Raw genomic sequence first — 16,503 nt, forward strand, 5'->3', positions numbered from 1 at the left:
ATGTTTTCAGTCCTTGGGTGGTGACCTGGCTTCTACACCGTAGTCTTTGTTCATTTTGTAGTCTTTATTTCCTTCCATATTTAAAAGTTACAGGAATTAATAATCACAAGAACATGAATACAGGACCCTAATCTCGCTCAGTACAGAATCCGGTCCGCGTAGCGGGGTAGCGCCGTCAGTACACCTCGTGCGGTGCACTGTAGGCATTGTTTCAGGCTCTCTGCGGCGTGCCTCCCTTAGGGCCCTAGCTGCTACAACCCCTTGCGTTCCTTTGACTGTACCTCCGTTCATATTCTCTCTCTTCCATCTGACTTTCCTCCTGTTACGCCTGTCAAACCTCTTACTCTCAGTTTCCGTTTCAGCGGTGAATGACCTCGTAGGTCCAAGCGCTTGGCCCGTGGCCTAAATTCTATATTCAACTCAACTGCAGAATCCGGTGGATATTTCCCATCATTCTCGCCCACTGACCTGATCCCATTAGGAAGGACAGAATCTAGGTAGAACCTAGATAGAATCTAGATTGAATCTAGATAGAATCTAGGCAGAATCCTTCAAGGGAATTACCGCGGGACACCAGAGAGGATTCCCCAAATTACCTCTGTTTTCTAATTACCTCTGTAGAACCTCTGTTTTCTAGCTACCTCTGTGGAGGATTTCCATAATCCGGAGGGCTCCGGAGAGGGGAATAATTGGTGGAGGTGCCTGAGAGAGAGAGAGAGAGAGAGAGAGAGAGAGAGAGAGAGAGAGAGAGAGAGAGAGAGAGAGAACGCATATATTTTTTCAGGTTTGATTTTTGGATGAATCTTCCGGGATATTGAGGTCTCGTTTTAGATGCTGTATTCTGCTGTCTCTCTCTCTCTCTCTCTCTCTCTCTCTCTCTCTCTCTCTCTCTCTCTCTCTCTCTCTCTGCTCTGAAAGCAAGTAGTGACCTCTGGCTAGTGAATTAAGTGCCCTAACCACTGAACCACCAGAGAGAGAGAGAGAGAGAGAGAGAGAGAGAGAGAGAGAGACTGCAAACATAAATTTCACCGAAATAAAAAGAGTTAGAGAGAGAGAGAGAGAGAGAGAGAGATGAAAAAAAAACATACTAAATTGACGTGGGGGACGGGTGGGGGGCGGAGGGCCCCTTTTTGAAAAATGCAGTCAAGTTTTCAGGCAGCGGGTTTTAAAAAGAAACAGCTTCCCATTATGCTTTTATCTGCCGGGTCGGATTTTCTTTTATTCCCCTTTCTTTTTTTCCCGTCCTTTTTTTCCCCGGACTGGGAAAAAAACGGCGTTTGCTGCCGTCGGCCGGGAAAAATTCGAATCATTTCACTTTGACCTCAGTGGGTGATGGAAAGGTAGGTTTTTGGGCAGTTTTCTCTCTCTCTCTCTCGTCTGTCAGTCTCTCTCTCTCTCTCTCTCTCTCTGTCCCATGGGAATGGAGTTCATTCTACAGGTGTTCTCTCTCTCTCTCTCTCTCTCTCTCTCTCTCTCTCTCTCTCTCTCTCTCTCTCTCTCTCTCTCTATGAAAAATGCAGCATTTACTTTTTCATCCATCTGATTTCCCAAGGAGAAGCATAACTCGGGATTAATCCCGTAGGCGGGGCATTGCCGTCAGTGCGCCTCATGCGGTGCACTGTAGGCATTACTTAAGGTTCTTTGCAGCGGCCCTAGCTGCTGCAACCCCTTTCGTTCCTTTTACTGTACCTCCTTTCATATTCACTTCCATCTTACTTTCAAATAAGTTCACTGTATAAATGAATTTCAAATAAGTTCACTGTATAAATAAATGAAGAGATATATGAATGAATAAATGAATAAACAGAGATATGTGTAGATAAATAGATAGATAAATAAATAGATAAATAAATAGATAGACAGATAGGAAGATAGATTGATAAATAACAAAAACAATAGGAGTTGTGACAACAGGAATTAACAAAAGCTCTGACGTACTGAGAATATAAATAACAATAGCGCTTACTAAGTACTGCCTACGTAACAAAAGCACACGAAGACATGACAACAACAAAAATAACAAAAAGCATTAAACCCTGATAAAAAACAAAAGAATAACAGTGCACCCAAACTCAGATCTATCTAATATTATGCGTCCCGCAGAAGTTCAGTTCCCTATGGCCTGTAAATTCCTTGTACGTATCTTTTCTTTACAAGATCACTTAGGAATCGAACGCAGTTTCTCAATATTGAGCAAAAACTTCTTGCGGCTGCTCTCTCTTTCTCTCTCTCTCTCTCTCTCTCTCTCTCTCTCTCTCTCTCTCTCTCTCTCTCTCTCTCTCTCTCTCTCTCTCTCTCTCTCTCTCTCTCTCTGTCTTCGGGGGGATGGCTTTTAAATCTCGCTGAGATATTTGCAAGCCTAAGAGACCATCCTGGAATCTGGAATTTGTGTGTGTGATTCGTTGACAATGTTGCAGGTTGTATTTCGTAATGGGAATCGTGGGATTCGGGAAGAAATGGGCTGGGTGTATTCCCACTGGAACGATAATGATATTCCAGTGACTTTTTTATAATGATATTTCATTGATATTTTATTATTTTGCTTCAGATAATTTTCATAACTGCATGAATTAAGAGAGAGAGAGAGAGAGAGAGAGAGAGAGAGAGAGAGAGAGAGAGAGAGAGAGAGAGAGAGAGAGAGAGAGAGAGAGAGAATTTAACAGTATATCCAAAGGATTCAAGAACTTCAATCATACATATTTATTCCTAAACTGGACTCGTGAATAATAATAATAATAATAATAATAATAATAATAATAATAATAATAATAATAATAATAATAATAATAATAATAATAATAATAATAATGGAGTTAAATTGCAATAATTTAGAAAGTTGTTGTTATAATTTGTGTTATACTACTTTTTAACACATATCAGTGGATTCAATTTGGCTTAAAACATCTAAAAAGTCAATGATATATTTTAGATTGAAACTCAATCCTCCAAAAATATCTTGAATTTCAAGATAAAATTGATTTTTTGAATGAAATATAAACAGCTCTTTCGAATTTAACGCGTCCTGCTATATATATAGTTCAGTCACCCATAATATCCTTGTACAGAAAACGAATATGGTATACTACAATAAATAGTGTTGTCAAATTTAGTTTTTCGGTATAGTGGGGCTTATAATAGTTTAAACTTATTAAATGTTAAGCAAAGACCATTTTTTCTTATATATAAGACAGAGGTGAATAAAATAATTCAATTAAAATCAGATTAAGAAAGTTTATTGGAGTTATGATCTAGAGAGTAAAGGAATAGGCCTAGAATGTAAAATAACAGAAAAGGGAGTATAGATTGAAAAAGAGATCGTGGAAGGAGAAAGCAATGGAATAATAGACAGAGAGACAATAAAAAGGCGAGGGATAGATGCGATAACAGACAGAGACACAGAAATAAAAAAAGCAAGGCACAATAGATTTCCGTTGATAACAATTTTCATTCATGTGGAAATTTGGTCGTAAACATTTAACTTTTTTGAGTAATACTCAAAAGTATAAAAGATAGGAATGACTCAACGTAATTACAATAATCAGACGAAGGATATATTAGTAAATTAGTTAAGAATCTACTTTTTTAAATAAAGATTAAAACGAAATGACTTTATAGTGAAATACAGAGGAGCCGTTACAAAGAAAAAGCTTAACATTAAAGGCAGTAGCATTGCTTGACAATGGAGTAGACATGACAATTGGGAAAAGTTTTGACTTTATTTCGGCTATTTTCCGGTATTTATCTTGGATTTTTGTTTAGTTATTTCCTAATTTATTGTTGTATTATGGTTTATGTATATTATTAGACCTTTTTTGTATTATTTTATGCTATTATTCTATGGTATTTCATATGCAAATAAGGTCAAAGATGAACTGGCTACCAGGCCAGTTGCCAACTGGGATATTTACTGCCAGTTATTTTTGTTAATTTTTGTTGTTGTTTATGTCTTTTGTTTATGTTTATGATATTTAATGTATTTTTTTACGTTTTTAAATTCATCCCCAAGAGGCTGGTACTAAACAGGGCTTCCCATTTTGCTCGTGAACTATAATACCATGTCCTGACCTAACCAGACCTTACTTGGGCTACCTTCCTAACCTGACTTAGGGCGCTGTGCCCTGACCTCGCAGGGGATGGGCATGCCCCCTCTTCCCCATTAACCCCCCCAGGTTACACAGAATATTGGAAACAGATCGGCAGGACTTAATTTCCGTTTGGACATGTGGTCTAGCATTGGCTACGACCTAATTAAGCCATTCTTAACCTAACCTATCATAGGGCATCATGCCCTGACCTAACCTTTCCAGTTTGACTTTGGGTGCCGTGTCCTAACCTGGCCAGAGGCTCCCTACCCCTTGTCCTCAAGTATATAAACTAGCCTAGGCTACCCCTTCGTTGTAATAGGTTCGGTAATTCTAAGCCGGCTGTCCGCGGTGAGCTAGACTGTGGCAATTGGCGTTTTTCTATGTTATTTTACTTGCTTTACAAGAATTTAAAGTCATATTTTGTCGGCCGGCTGTAAATATACCGTAATTGACCTTTGAAGACTACACGACTTAAGTACCTAACGCGGGGTAGGTCTAAGCCGGCATTCTGCGACCAGCCCCCCCACCTCCCCTCCATAACTAATACGGCAAAATTGTAACCAGTAAACACCTCTAGGGTACGTTAGGTTGGTATTTTTAGGGGGGTTTACTGGTTACAATTTTGCCGTATTAGCTATGGAGGTGGGGGGGGCTTGCCGCGGAATGCCGGCTTAGACCTACCCCACGTTAGGTAATACAAGTCGTGTAGTCTTCAAAGGTCAATGACAGCTTAGTTACAGCCGGCCGACAAAATATTACTTTAAATTCCTCTTAAGGAAGTAAAATAACATAGGAAAACGTCAATTGCCATAGTCTAGCTCACCGCGGACAGCCGGCTTAGAATTACCATAGGTTCAAATTACCAATGCCTACCCAAGTCTCCCTACCCTGCGTACTGCCCGGCTCATTTGTTGGGTACAACTGAAGTGCCGCTGCCCCCGGGGGTGTATATAATCCTTGATCGAACGGCTCGCCTCGACTTTTACTCCCTTTGTATAACTACTTTAAGCTAAGAATGGGTTTTGATATTCTTGATTTAAACAGCGTTCACATTTTAAATTTTGCCGAGTTTGTTACATTACTAATTGAAATATATATGGTAGGCTAGCACGCCAACTCAGTACAGCCTAACCTGACATAGCTGAAGGCTTATTCAAGCGCATACAATCATTTTGTCATAATAATATTTTGAAGCTTATATTTAATTTTTATATTTATTGTGGCTTCGAGGACGCAAGACCTTGTGGAGTGAAGAACCTCGTAAGTGAGTGACGATTTAAATGAAGGTTAGAAATTATAGTAAGTTTAGCAATATAACTACTACTTGAAATTCCAAATTTGATTTCAGATTGAACAATTACTTGTAATATGTACATTCAAGTGTAACATAAGATTTTATAAACAAGCCTGCGGCAGTTGTTATAGACATTCTGTCTGATCAGGCCTATAGTAGGCTACACGTTGATGAATAATGTAGTGTATGCTAGGTTTATTAAGATAACAGATCAGCTGTAGTTTTAAATACTGATATTTTTACATATTCACTTTATTTTTTATTGAAATTTACTGCTCTGCAGTGATTTGCTTATCTAATACTTACTGAATGCATGTACTTCTGTATTGTAATTTGGAAATGGTTTGTTTTGAGTAATGCAAGAATAAGTAGCATTGATGTCGCTGTTACTCAGCAAGCCAGTCCTGAGTTTCAAGTATCAATATTTCTTTCCCTTTTCATTCAGGTTTCACCAAACAAGATCAGGAGGAAAATAACATTCCTTGCTGTTCTTTAGATCTGCATGAGATGTGTACTTTAACTGAGCACTTAGGGGAATATATCTGTAGACATGCAAACATATGTTCAGATCATTTGCACAGTACGTTTGCGACTCTCAGAAGACTCGATTATAAATGCTTCTGTATTTGTTCATCAGCTATTTTCTCAACTACAAAATATCCTTTGTAGGTGAAGTTTTTACTCTTGCAACTTCAGCAACAACTTAGAGCTTAATAGAGCAGCTTTGCAAAGTTGATAAAGAGTCCAACTGATCAGACCAACACTAATTCTGGTCAGTTAGGCTGTCGGTAAAGTTTGACATTACCTTTACTCAGCTCTGCAAATCTCCCCTGTCCGAGTAATTGTTGCAAGATGAAAAAATCAACAATGGGTTGGATGTAGTTGAGAAAATGGATGATGAACAAAAACAGGAGTGACAACAGCCAAGTTTTCAGTGAGTTGCATGTATAATGAATAAATGCTCTGAACAAGTATGTGTGGGTCTGTAGAAATGTCTCCCTAATTGCTGAATAAAGTAGACTTTGTTACTAGCAAGACACACCTCTGAGGGAGACTGTCGCTGCAGGAACAAGATTTGAGACCAAAGGAATTAGGTGTGCGGAGCTGGAGAACGCTTCAAGAACGACTGAATTGACCAGGATAGATCTAACTCCAGAAACGTGCAAAACAGTTAGCTCTTTAAAAGACCCAGTTTCTAAAGGTGGGTGTTGTACACAGCCTTTCAATTTGTCTTATACTATATATCTTATTTTTTCTAAACATTTGATGCCATATAAGACCAGTAGTGTAGATTATTGCAGCATGTTATTGGTCCCAGCAACAGTAATAATCAAGAACACAATAATAGTAATGTACCTTGAATAGTGTTAGTTACAATTAAAATTTCCTTTCTTCAGATGTGAGTTGGAGGTAGATTGAGGAACTTTGAAGAAATATTTATGTCGTCAAAATTGTTGCCTGGCTAATTTCCGAGTAAACATCATTATCAGCAAGTTAGATGTACGTGAGGAGGGCATTCCTTGTAGAAACAGGATTGGAAGTTACAGCAACCAGTATATTATACAAATCTTGAGTCTACTTCAAGAATGGCCAATTCAACTTACATAGATGTTATGCCATGGGCATGCAGAACAGTTAACAATTTACTAAGGGGATTGTTTACGGTGAGCATTGTACACCTACATTTTCTGTGTATTTTTGGCACATAACGACCTGTTTTCTGACTAAGAATACTTCTCATCTATACAATTTATGGCTTAGTGAAAGACGCTTTTAATCAGTTTTGATTTCTTATTCAATTGGTTCTTTACAGTGTTGATATTTATAGAGTTGCTTGTAATCTATTTATTGTTTGAATCAAACGCTACTCATCTTAAGATCTACGTAGTACTATGCTGTACTGTAATTTCAGTCATCTTTTTGTTTCAACTTGTCTTTTAGCTGATCTGAATAAGTTACAGAAACCAGATGCATTGTTTGTATAAGTTAATTAACCACCAACATCCCCAGAGGTATCCAAGTGGAGGTCTTTACACAAAACAGTGATTCAAGGTGTAGTGACCAAAAGTCTGAGCAGACCAGGAAGAACTTTGGAACAGGAGGGCATCTTACTGGACTAGCACCACCAATATTGAAGTGAGTTTTAATTAAGTGCAGTGTTATATTCAAGTGTGTGCAACTTTTATCGTTATAAACTTTTTTTACTACAGTTTTTCATGGTTGGTTAGATGTGAAATGAGTTCTCTCCTATGCCTTCTGCTATGGGTTCTTTGCACACCATATCACTTCGCTAATTCCTAATTGGAGATATGATACTTCCACTTCACTTGAATCCTAACGTTTTGTGATCATACCTTTTAAAAATCTTGATTTTCTTGACATTGCTGTATTTGTTTTGTGTGAGCAGTACAGGCCTCATATACCAATGGAAACTCTTTGCTCTCTCAACAAATGGGACAGTTTTCTCTACCAGTAGTTGAGCTATCTCCCATTTCAGTCATGCGGCAGCTACTCACTTTCTAATGGCTCCCTAAACTAATTGCAGTTTTCTTTTACAGGCCTGGCATTTTGTGTGGAATCACCAGTCATCGATTGAAGTTCGATATTTCCTTCGGCTGCTCAGAAGTCCTCAGCTTCAGTTGTATCATTGGTTTATTTTTGTTGTGTGCATGTTTGAATACATGTTTTTATCACAGTATTATGTATAATGACTGTCAGGATACCAGGACCTTGCCTAGTCCTTCATTCACTGTCTACCTTATGTGGCGTCCACCTCTGAAGTAATTTTTTGCATCAAGAAGCTTTTTCTTGAATCTTTCTTAATGTAGGAGAAGAATCCCTAGTTTTGTTTGTGTGTTTAAATGCATTAGATATTTTTATTGAGAGAAATGTATATTTAAGATCTGAATGAGTATGGTACAGTGATACAGTTGATGTAATGTATGGAAAATTGTTCAGAATCTTGTCAGTTTACAGTAATTTCTCATATGGTTTGCTTTAAGAGAGAATGATATTTTGTAAGATGTAAGTAGGTTAAGAGCTAACTGTTTGCACCCTTTAAACTAGAGGAAACAGTTTAAGTTACCACAGGCCTCTCTCCAATTTAAATATGAAATTTATTTTGTATATATGAAATTGTAGATATACTTGTGACGGTTTGTACCAAGATAAAGCCTCTTAGCATTACTGTACATAAATTTGGCCACTCCAGCAATAAGGTACATCTTTGAAGTTATTTGTCCATTGTATATATGCTATGTTGTTAAAGAGAACTTTTTAATTTAGAGTCAATTTCTCTTGACATAAGCCTGAATGTGTTCCATTATTTCCTGTTGTAACTTTGATGAGAACCTTCTCATCATCTATGAAAAATTTGCAGGGAAAACCTGCCCCTTTAGTCAAGTAAAATCACATTAGTGTGGAATATTGTAACAATGTTCAGGAACAAAAAGATTATTTTTTTGTATCTAGAAGAATTACTGTCAATAGCAACGAAGTTACAGCTCCCATTATCAAATGGTTAATCCAGATCATTGAGTCTCACATGTAGGCTACTTTAGGATTCACCTGAGGTATTTTTTTCCTGACTGGGAGATGAACATTGCTGCAGGGTTATGTTAAAGAAGTTGGATAGCTGAGTGGGAAGAGATCAAAGTAAAATGCGGAAAGCAAAGCAGTTTAGTTAGCGGTTGAGGGGAACTTGCAGAAAACCTTTGTGGTAGGGCATCATTAATAATAATAATAATATGTAATTGTTTAGGTACAAATTCAGGTGATATGGTGTGAGGTATGGCTTATAAGGTTTAGTCAGAGAAACAGTGTTCTGAAGTTGAATGCAGGTCATCTGTGCAGACGACTGTTGCAATGGAGTGTTAAAAAAAGACAGTAGAATTGTATTTTGCCACAAACATCTTGAGTAATAGGAGGTGTTCTCATTACTTCAAAGCTAAAGAACTAGTTAAGAAAGGTTATTGCTTTTGTAACTGTGGTATCTTTTCAGAAACTTAATATTTCACCATTTTTATACTTGGTTAAACAAGATCTCAGGCCTATGTCAAGGGGAAAACATGTTGTCAATTGTGAAATCAGTATTGTATTGAATCTTAAGACGAAGTTCTCTTCCAGGTGTAGTTGTAAAACTGGAAAGATTGAAATAAAGGCCTGTGCCCACATCCCAAGGGGCTGGCTTTAGAGGACTTGATTGCTTGGCGCCAGTGAGTTCATCCCTGCTGTCCTATTACCAGAGGCCTTTTACGAGCCAGAAATGATCTCGGGGTAATTCCCATGACAAGTATGAGGCTGTGAGTTTCTTCACTTCAGGAAGGAATGGTGTGGTACATGACAACTGTATTTGGTTACTTGAAGCCATTTTCTATCACTTGGACAATTCCAGTTGGTTAATAATTGCTGAAATAGGTATGAAAAGAGCTTTGTAACTCAGTCTGACAGTAATTATAGCCTGAGACAGTGGTGTTGAGGTTTTTATCTTATTGGTAGTTATTTTTACATAGCAGAATCTAGATTCTCAAAGGTTTTTTGGAATGTCACAGAAATAGTGATAATCTTGAACACTGAACTTGAGAGGAATTTTGAGTCTCAGCTGTAACTTAAATGAACAGTCAAATTTTTTCAGTTCCACTTGGGTAACTTGGAGCAAAGTTATCTTGTATAGTTGACTCATGAGGAAGTAAATCTGAAATTAAGAATTTTTGAAAACTTGGTTTAAGACCATCTTAGGAACTGCAGTGTATAATTCTTAAAAAATTTAGGCAGTCAAAAATTTCTTCCAAACTAACATTGTTGGTAAACATAAGAGTACCAGGAAAATGTTGTGTTTAAGACCAGCTTTTGGGTAACAGATGTTGAGCTTAAAGACTCTTCTTTCAGTCAGATATTTCATAAAAGGTTGAGTAGTTATGCTGTGTATCTTAAGTTCAATATTACATTCCATAGCCTTAATGCTAAGATCAGTGCTTATGATAACAGATTCTCCTGAAAGCATTGTAACTAGCCATAGAGCTTTCATTTTTCATTGAGTGCATAATACTTGGATTAGCAGAATTCTTTTTGCTGTGAGGACGCTTTGCTTGCCAAAATACATGTCTTGAAAAGTACCTTCATTGTGAAGCAAAATTCTCTTTGTATGTTACACAAGTGGATTGGTTACCAGCGAAACATTTCCATGTTTTTCTGCAGACTTATACATTCTTTTAATTGATCTGAATATGAACAGTTTCCAGTGTATGCTTAATTTTACCCACAGAGTTAAGGATACAGCATTGCTCTTTGTGGTTGCATAGCATTTGACCTGAAATGTATTTTCATATCATTGCATTTGAAGAAAAACTGAAAAACCATAAGAATGTGAATTTGAGAATCATCACCTATAGGACCTTTTTAGTTTATGTTTGTAACGTGTCCCACAAATGGTTATGGAGGAGTTTTGTGTACTTTATTTTTATAATTCCAGGCTCTTCAAACTTTCTAGTGGGGAAACAGCATCAGTATGTATGTCTGATGTGTCGACAAGGTGAGGTGAATGACAAATAATATTGTGAGGTGATTCATGTGAGTCTCTAGTTGAAGTCAGAGTTCACAGTTTGGAATGGAAGTAGATTTCCCCACTTCTGATAGTGTGCAGAAATTAATTCTCATCAAAAAACTGTTAAATTCTTGATGAGATCTTGAGATGCCATTGTTGTTTTGTATAACATTAAGTTTTATTTGTGTTCATGGAAGTTTTAATCAGCCAAGTGTTTTGGCCGTTGATTCAATTCGTTATTCAGTCAAGTAGGTGACAGGAATTGAACATACTAGTTCCTTGTCATGTATGCTGGTCTTACCGTAGCTCTTTGTTCAAGGTGGTGCATTTTAAATGTCATATTGCATTCAGATGTAGCTCTGATGATTAGGTGAAGTGAATGTGTCATTTGTTTTAGCTGATGGCCTCTATCATCTGTGAGACTTGGACTTATCAGTGATTTCTTGTTACTTTTTTGTGGTGTTCAGATTATTCATGTTAACAGGTGTTTTCTTGGTGAGGATAAAGTGTGCTTTGGAATCTTGCCAGCATAGCAGTGCATATTTATGCTAAGATTACAGAGCACATTTGTTGCTTGAGTGTAAACCTTTGGATTCACTTGATACATCCAGCTGGTTTTAAATGTATATTCTTTTATTACTGCAGAGGGCATTAGTCAGTTGAAAGATTTTTGTAATAACTTGGTAGATGAAACAAACTTTATGTAAGTTTCCCTACAGTTAAAGTTGCAGTGGTCCTGTTTTCACCCATACTGAGTAGGATTTCCCCAGGGATTTAATTTTGTTAGTGATTATATTTTATTATTGACATTTTTATCCTTAGATTCTTGCAGTAGCCTTTTCAATACCTTGCTTTTGGGTAAGTTCAGTCATTGTTTAGCTATAAAAGACAGTGTAACCATACCAGCAGGTTAAAATTCTTACCTCTTGTTGGGTTGACTGGAAAGTAAACTGCATTAGACTGTAAAAATTAGCTTTGATAACCTGTGATTTAGACAGAAGAATCAGCACAAATATGGGATTACTTGTGGAAGTTGCCGGGGCACCATTATGAGGTAGAAGTTATGAATGATAAGGATTTAAATCATTTTTTTTTTATTGACAACCATCAGTCAGGTAGACTAGGCTAAAGCTTTAGAATTGATTTTACCTTTATAAATCTTCACATTGATGTTGTGCATGTCTATGTGTGCTTTATAATTTTCATCTAAGTACCAGTTATAGAAAGATCATGTTTTGACGGATAGATTCCTTGTTAGAGATTATCTTTTGAATGGTAGTGTAAACCTGATCTTTGGGTTTATCAAAACAAGGGGCTAGATGGGAGGTTTGAGTAAAAGAAGGTTCAGGAGTTTGGTATCTCACTCATTATAGACCTTGCAATATTAAAAGGCATATACATTACACTGAATGTGGTGTTTACAAGATGTTTAGCATTGAGAAAGCAAACTGATGGGCTTTGCTAAACTGATTTAGATGTACCTTTAGGTAAACCATCAGACCATGAGATATTTTTCCTTATGAAATGACAGGAATTGTTTGTTTTCTGAGCTGGTAATCTCTAATGGCAAATTAGGCTTAACCTGTTAGCAAAGTATTTCAAAGTAGACTTGGTATTTTGGTTGAAATTGTGGACCTTGATTAAGACTACGAAAGGTAACTGATATTGCTCTCAAAGCATAGCGTTAATCGAAGTTTCTTCGAGCAATCCTGGGGATATTCATTGGTGGTATTGTGGTATCTTAGTGTTGGTTAAAGACACAATCACAGCCCAAATTGCAGTATATTGTCAAAAGGTTGCTTTTAGAATTATTTCTTTTGTGTTATATGTTGGCAGTGGAATTTTCCTTGATGTTCTTTTGTTTGATGAGTTTTCCTGTTTGCCTCAGCCATTATAAACTTTCGTGTCTCTTGAGACAACTAAGCTTTTGAATCAGTTTTCTCTTTGCTTTGCCCCAGAAAGTTTAACTTCTCATCTGAGGAAATTTTTCAACTTAATTTACTCTTTGTCTTCCCCAGAATATACAAGTGGCTTGCAACTTCAGAGTCTCAGAAACTCATTCAGTATTTCTCATTCCCTGGTCGAGTTTGTGCTTCCCAAAAATCACTTGGGATTTGTTGTTTGTCTTGGTATGAAGTGTTTGTAGAGTTCTTGTATTCTCAAGCCTTTTCAAAATGTGGATTTTAAAGATTTCCGTCTCACTGGTTTTAAGAATTTACCTCGTCCTTGCATCTGTAAACCTGTTGTGGGTTTTAGTCAGTCCTGTACAAAGGATTTCTACTATACATTTGTAAATGTGGTTCCATTCCTCAATGGCAGTTCTAAAGTATTTGTCATTTCCATTATCACAGGTCTTTAAGGTCACTTAAATCAAAATACTGTTGTTGGGTTCCCTTTCTCTCATTACAGGCTCTCCAGGTCCTTGTTGGACATAACTCCTAGGCTTAGGGGGCCTGGTGTGTGGATCCTGTTCCAATTTTTTGGAAGCTCTCATTTTGCTGATCATATATGTTATTGATTTAAAAACTGGCTTATCAATACTTGTTTTACTTGATATCTTTTCTGTAGGTGCAACTTATCAGATTGCTGTCTTGAGCACCTTGCTTAGATTCCATCTAATTTTCAGGGTAGTATGATATACTTCAGGCTTTATAGTCTCATATACTAAATGAAAATTATGATTCAAGATTTAGCTGATTTGATGTCTTAATTGTTACCTCTTATTGTAAACTTGATTTTCATCGTATATGTTTTCTAAGGTTTTTAATTTCTCTATTCAAGAGATATATCATAATTTTGCGGAAAAAAGATACGCTGTTTTGTTTTGTCTCCCCTTGAGAAGTAATGTTGAGTTGTTTATCCCATTGTCCAGTCAGTTGAATGCCACGTGCAGTATATTGTACGTTGACATTTTCTTGTCAGGTTAATTTATTCAGTTTTAATTGCATACAATACTTGATCAGTCATCCTTCAGTTTGGTCTGGGATTTCCCAAATGAAATCATCTTTTTGGGCTATACCTGAGGCATGTGGTCTTTGTCTTCAGACATCAAGTAAAGAGCCATAGTCATGAGTTTCTCTCTCTCTCTCTCTCTCTCTTTTGGTCCAGTTTGTAATAGCTTGGACTTTGGTGTTGGCTGCCACACAGCTAAGCAAACTTTTGGTCATGAGATTACTTTTCTATACTCTTGACTTCCAGTGTTGCTTACAGTACTCCAGTTTTTGGTCACTACCTCTCTTTTGGTGCTGCTTGGCAATTCAATGTATGTACTGTAAGGCAATTATTGTATGCTTTCTCTTTGGTATGGGTGCTGTAATCGCTTGAATTATCTGTTAAAATGAGTGTTGATTTTTGCCTCTGTCAGTTGCTCTTGCAATTTTTATTGACAGTCATTAGTAGGGTGGAGTCTGCCTACCTTTTAAGAATATTTTATGCAGTTTATGGCATCAGTGTTTTGGTTAGTTATCAGTAGATATCTTGTTATGCATGAATATACATCTACATGAGATTTATTCAGTGTGTGTGTGTGTGTAGGTCCTTCGCTCAGTGTTATTAATTTCCCAACAGCGGATAGCCCAGTGGTAGCCTGTCTGAAGTACCTTGCTGTTAGTTTGGTTAAAGAGTTTTTGGCTTGTATGTGTCAGTGCTAAAATGTTGTTGGTAGAATGCTACTTTGTCTTCAGTATGTAACAATTTGGATTTTGATGATGGCTACTGCACAGCCGAGCATAATTTTGGTTACGAGGTTAGTCTCCTAATGTCCTTGACTTCCAGTGTGGCTTATAATCCAGTTTATGGTCACATCCTCTGTTTGGGTGTTAGCTGGAATTCCTTGTGCAGTATGTACTGTATGGTAATTATTGTATACTGTCTTTTATCATGGGATTTCGTAATTGCTTCAGTTATCCTTTAAAAGGATTGTGGATTTTTTCCACTGTCCATTCCCCTCGCAGTTTTTATCGACTGATCAGCTGATACACTTGTGTAGCGTTTGGTTGAGAGTTTCTTGTGCTGTTGCATACGTCCACACGAGGAACCTCTAGTTCCTGCTCGCTGTGTGTTTGGTACAGTTGACTGGTACAGGAGTTATTCCCATCCTGTTCGTATTAGTGGTGAGGTTTGTCTGTAGGTATGAAAGTTGGGGTAGATTTCAGTCCAACCCTTTTTCTCTTTAGGTGTTCACCATCAGAAATTGACTCATTATTAGTATACTGTACTGTACTTGTGATGCTTATTCCTTGAGCCAGGCTATTTAGGTTGGTACCTGCCTGTTGCAAGGGTAGCCTGGCCCCATTGATGCTCAGGTGATTGTCTTGACGTCCTCATGGGCTGCTTGTGTGCTAGTTTGGCTGGTTAGAAATAGGGCTGGGTATTCAACCTATGACTGAATTTACCTTTCATGGAAACTCTTCCATACACTGCGTCTTTCTTGTCGAGTGATGTTTGGCACAGAAAAACGTTAATTTGTCTTTTGAGGCTTTGTAATCTCTTCCTCCATGTTGAACTGGGATTCATTTTTACTCTGAGTGTAGACTTTTATATTATCCTTCTGTGAAGGCTCTATAATATGGATGTTGTTTGGTGGGGTGGTCAGTTCAGATTGGTATGAATTTGGCACATTGATTTTAAAGCCTAGCTTGGTGTATCTTCTGTCAACCTTATTAAGGGCCCATTGCATTGCAACTTGTGGTTTTTGTGTGTGTGTGTGTGTGTGTGTGAACAGACAGTTGCAGCATCGTGCAAAAATGAAGTTCTTAACTTCTGAGAAGCTGAAAGGGGCTAGATTTTATTTGAAGTATGTTGAATAAAAGGTTGCCTCATTGTGGTATGCAGGTTGAATGGAAAACTTATGATTCTTAATGTCCTTGCATGTGGTTATGAGTACGTGTTCTTGAACTTCTTATTACTGAAAGCACTGCATGCGTTGCTTTATCACAGTAGCTTGTTCTTGAGTGTTGGTAAAAGTTTTGTTTTGGTTGTAAAGTTGTGATTTTGTTACATGCAGGTTAGTTGTGTCCTTAAAAATATTTGTTAGAGGAACTGGGTCACATTTCTTGTTGGTACACAGAGTAATCTTGTACTGATAATGTTTTTCAGTCTCTCCTTGCTGGGTATGCTGCCCATGTTATCTCGTTAGTGTAGGGTGAGGCTCCAGCGCCCAGTTGGGCACCTTGTTAACCGAGATGTTGGATTAGCACCCAGACAAATGGCATTGAATGACAGGAGTCTTATGGGACGTAATTTTAGTTTTGCTGCTTTTTAGGAAGCTGTAGCAGCCTGGCGTAATAAATTGTACAGTACTTGAAATAAGGACCCCTGGTCATGGTGGACGTGGGACTTAAACGTAAATAAAACAGGTCTGAAAGTTAATGACAACTGATTCCCATTCAAGTGGCTTAATAGTTTTCTTACTGATGTGATGATATAGGCAGATTTCAGGTCAGGTACCACAGAAGACCACGTAAAGCAATACTCTGTTCCATAATTCTTGATTTAATTAAGCAAATGTTGATAATGTTCGTATTCAGAGCAAACAAAAGAAAGAACTCGGCTTAAAATTTAGGGAAGTACTTCGATGGTAA

At 37.5% G+C, this 16,503-nt stretch overlaps 1 long non-coding RNA gene across 1 annotated transcript; it reads left to right on the forward strand.

Annotated features, from left to right (window-relative positions):
• Window positions 1-5,825: 5,825 nt before the first annotated feature.
• On the forward strand, window positions 5,826-9,815 carry LOC136829684 (uncharacterized). Its single transcript, XR_010850446.1, has 4 exons — window positions 5,826-6,580; window positions 6,777-7,043; window positions 7,390-7,515; window positions 7,938-9,815. It is a non-coding gene; the product is annotated as an uncharacterized lncRNA (long non-coding RNA).
• Window positions 9,816-16,503: the final 6,688 nt, after the last annotated feature.

Source organism: Macrobrachium rosenbergii, chromosome 45 (assembly GCF_040412425.1).
Source record: "Macrobrachium rosenbergii isolate ZJJX-2024 chromosome 45, ASM4041242v1, whole genome shotgun sequence".
NCBI classification, from domain to species: domain Eukaryota; kingdom Metazoa; phylum Arthropoda; class Malacostraca; order Decapoda; family Palaemonidae; genus Macrobrachium; species Macrobrachium rosenbergii.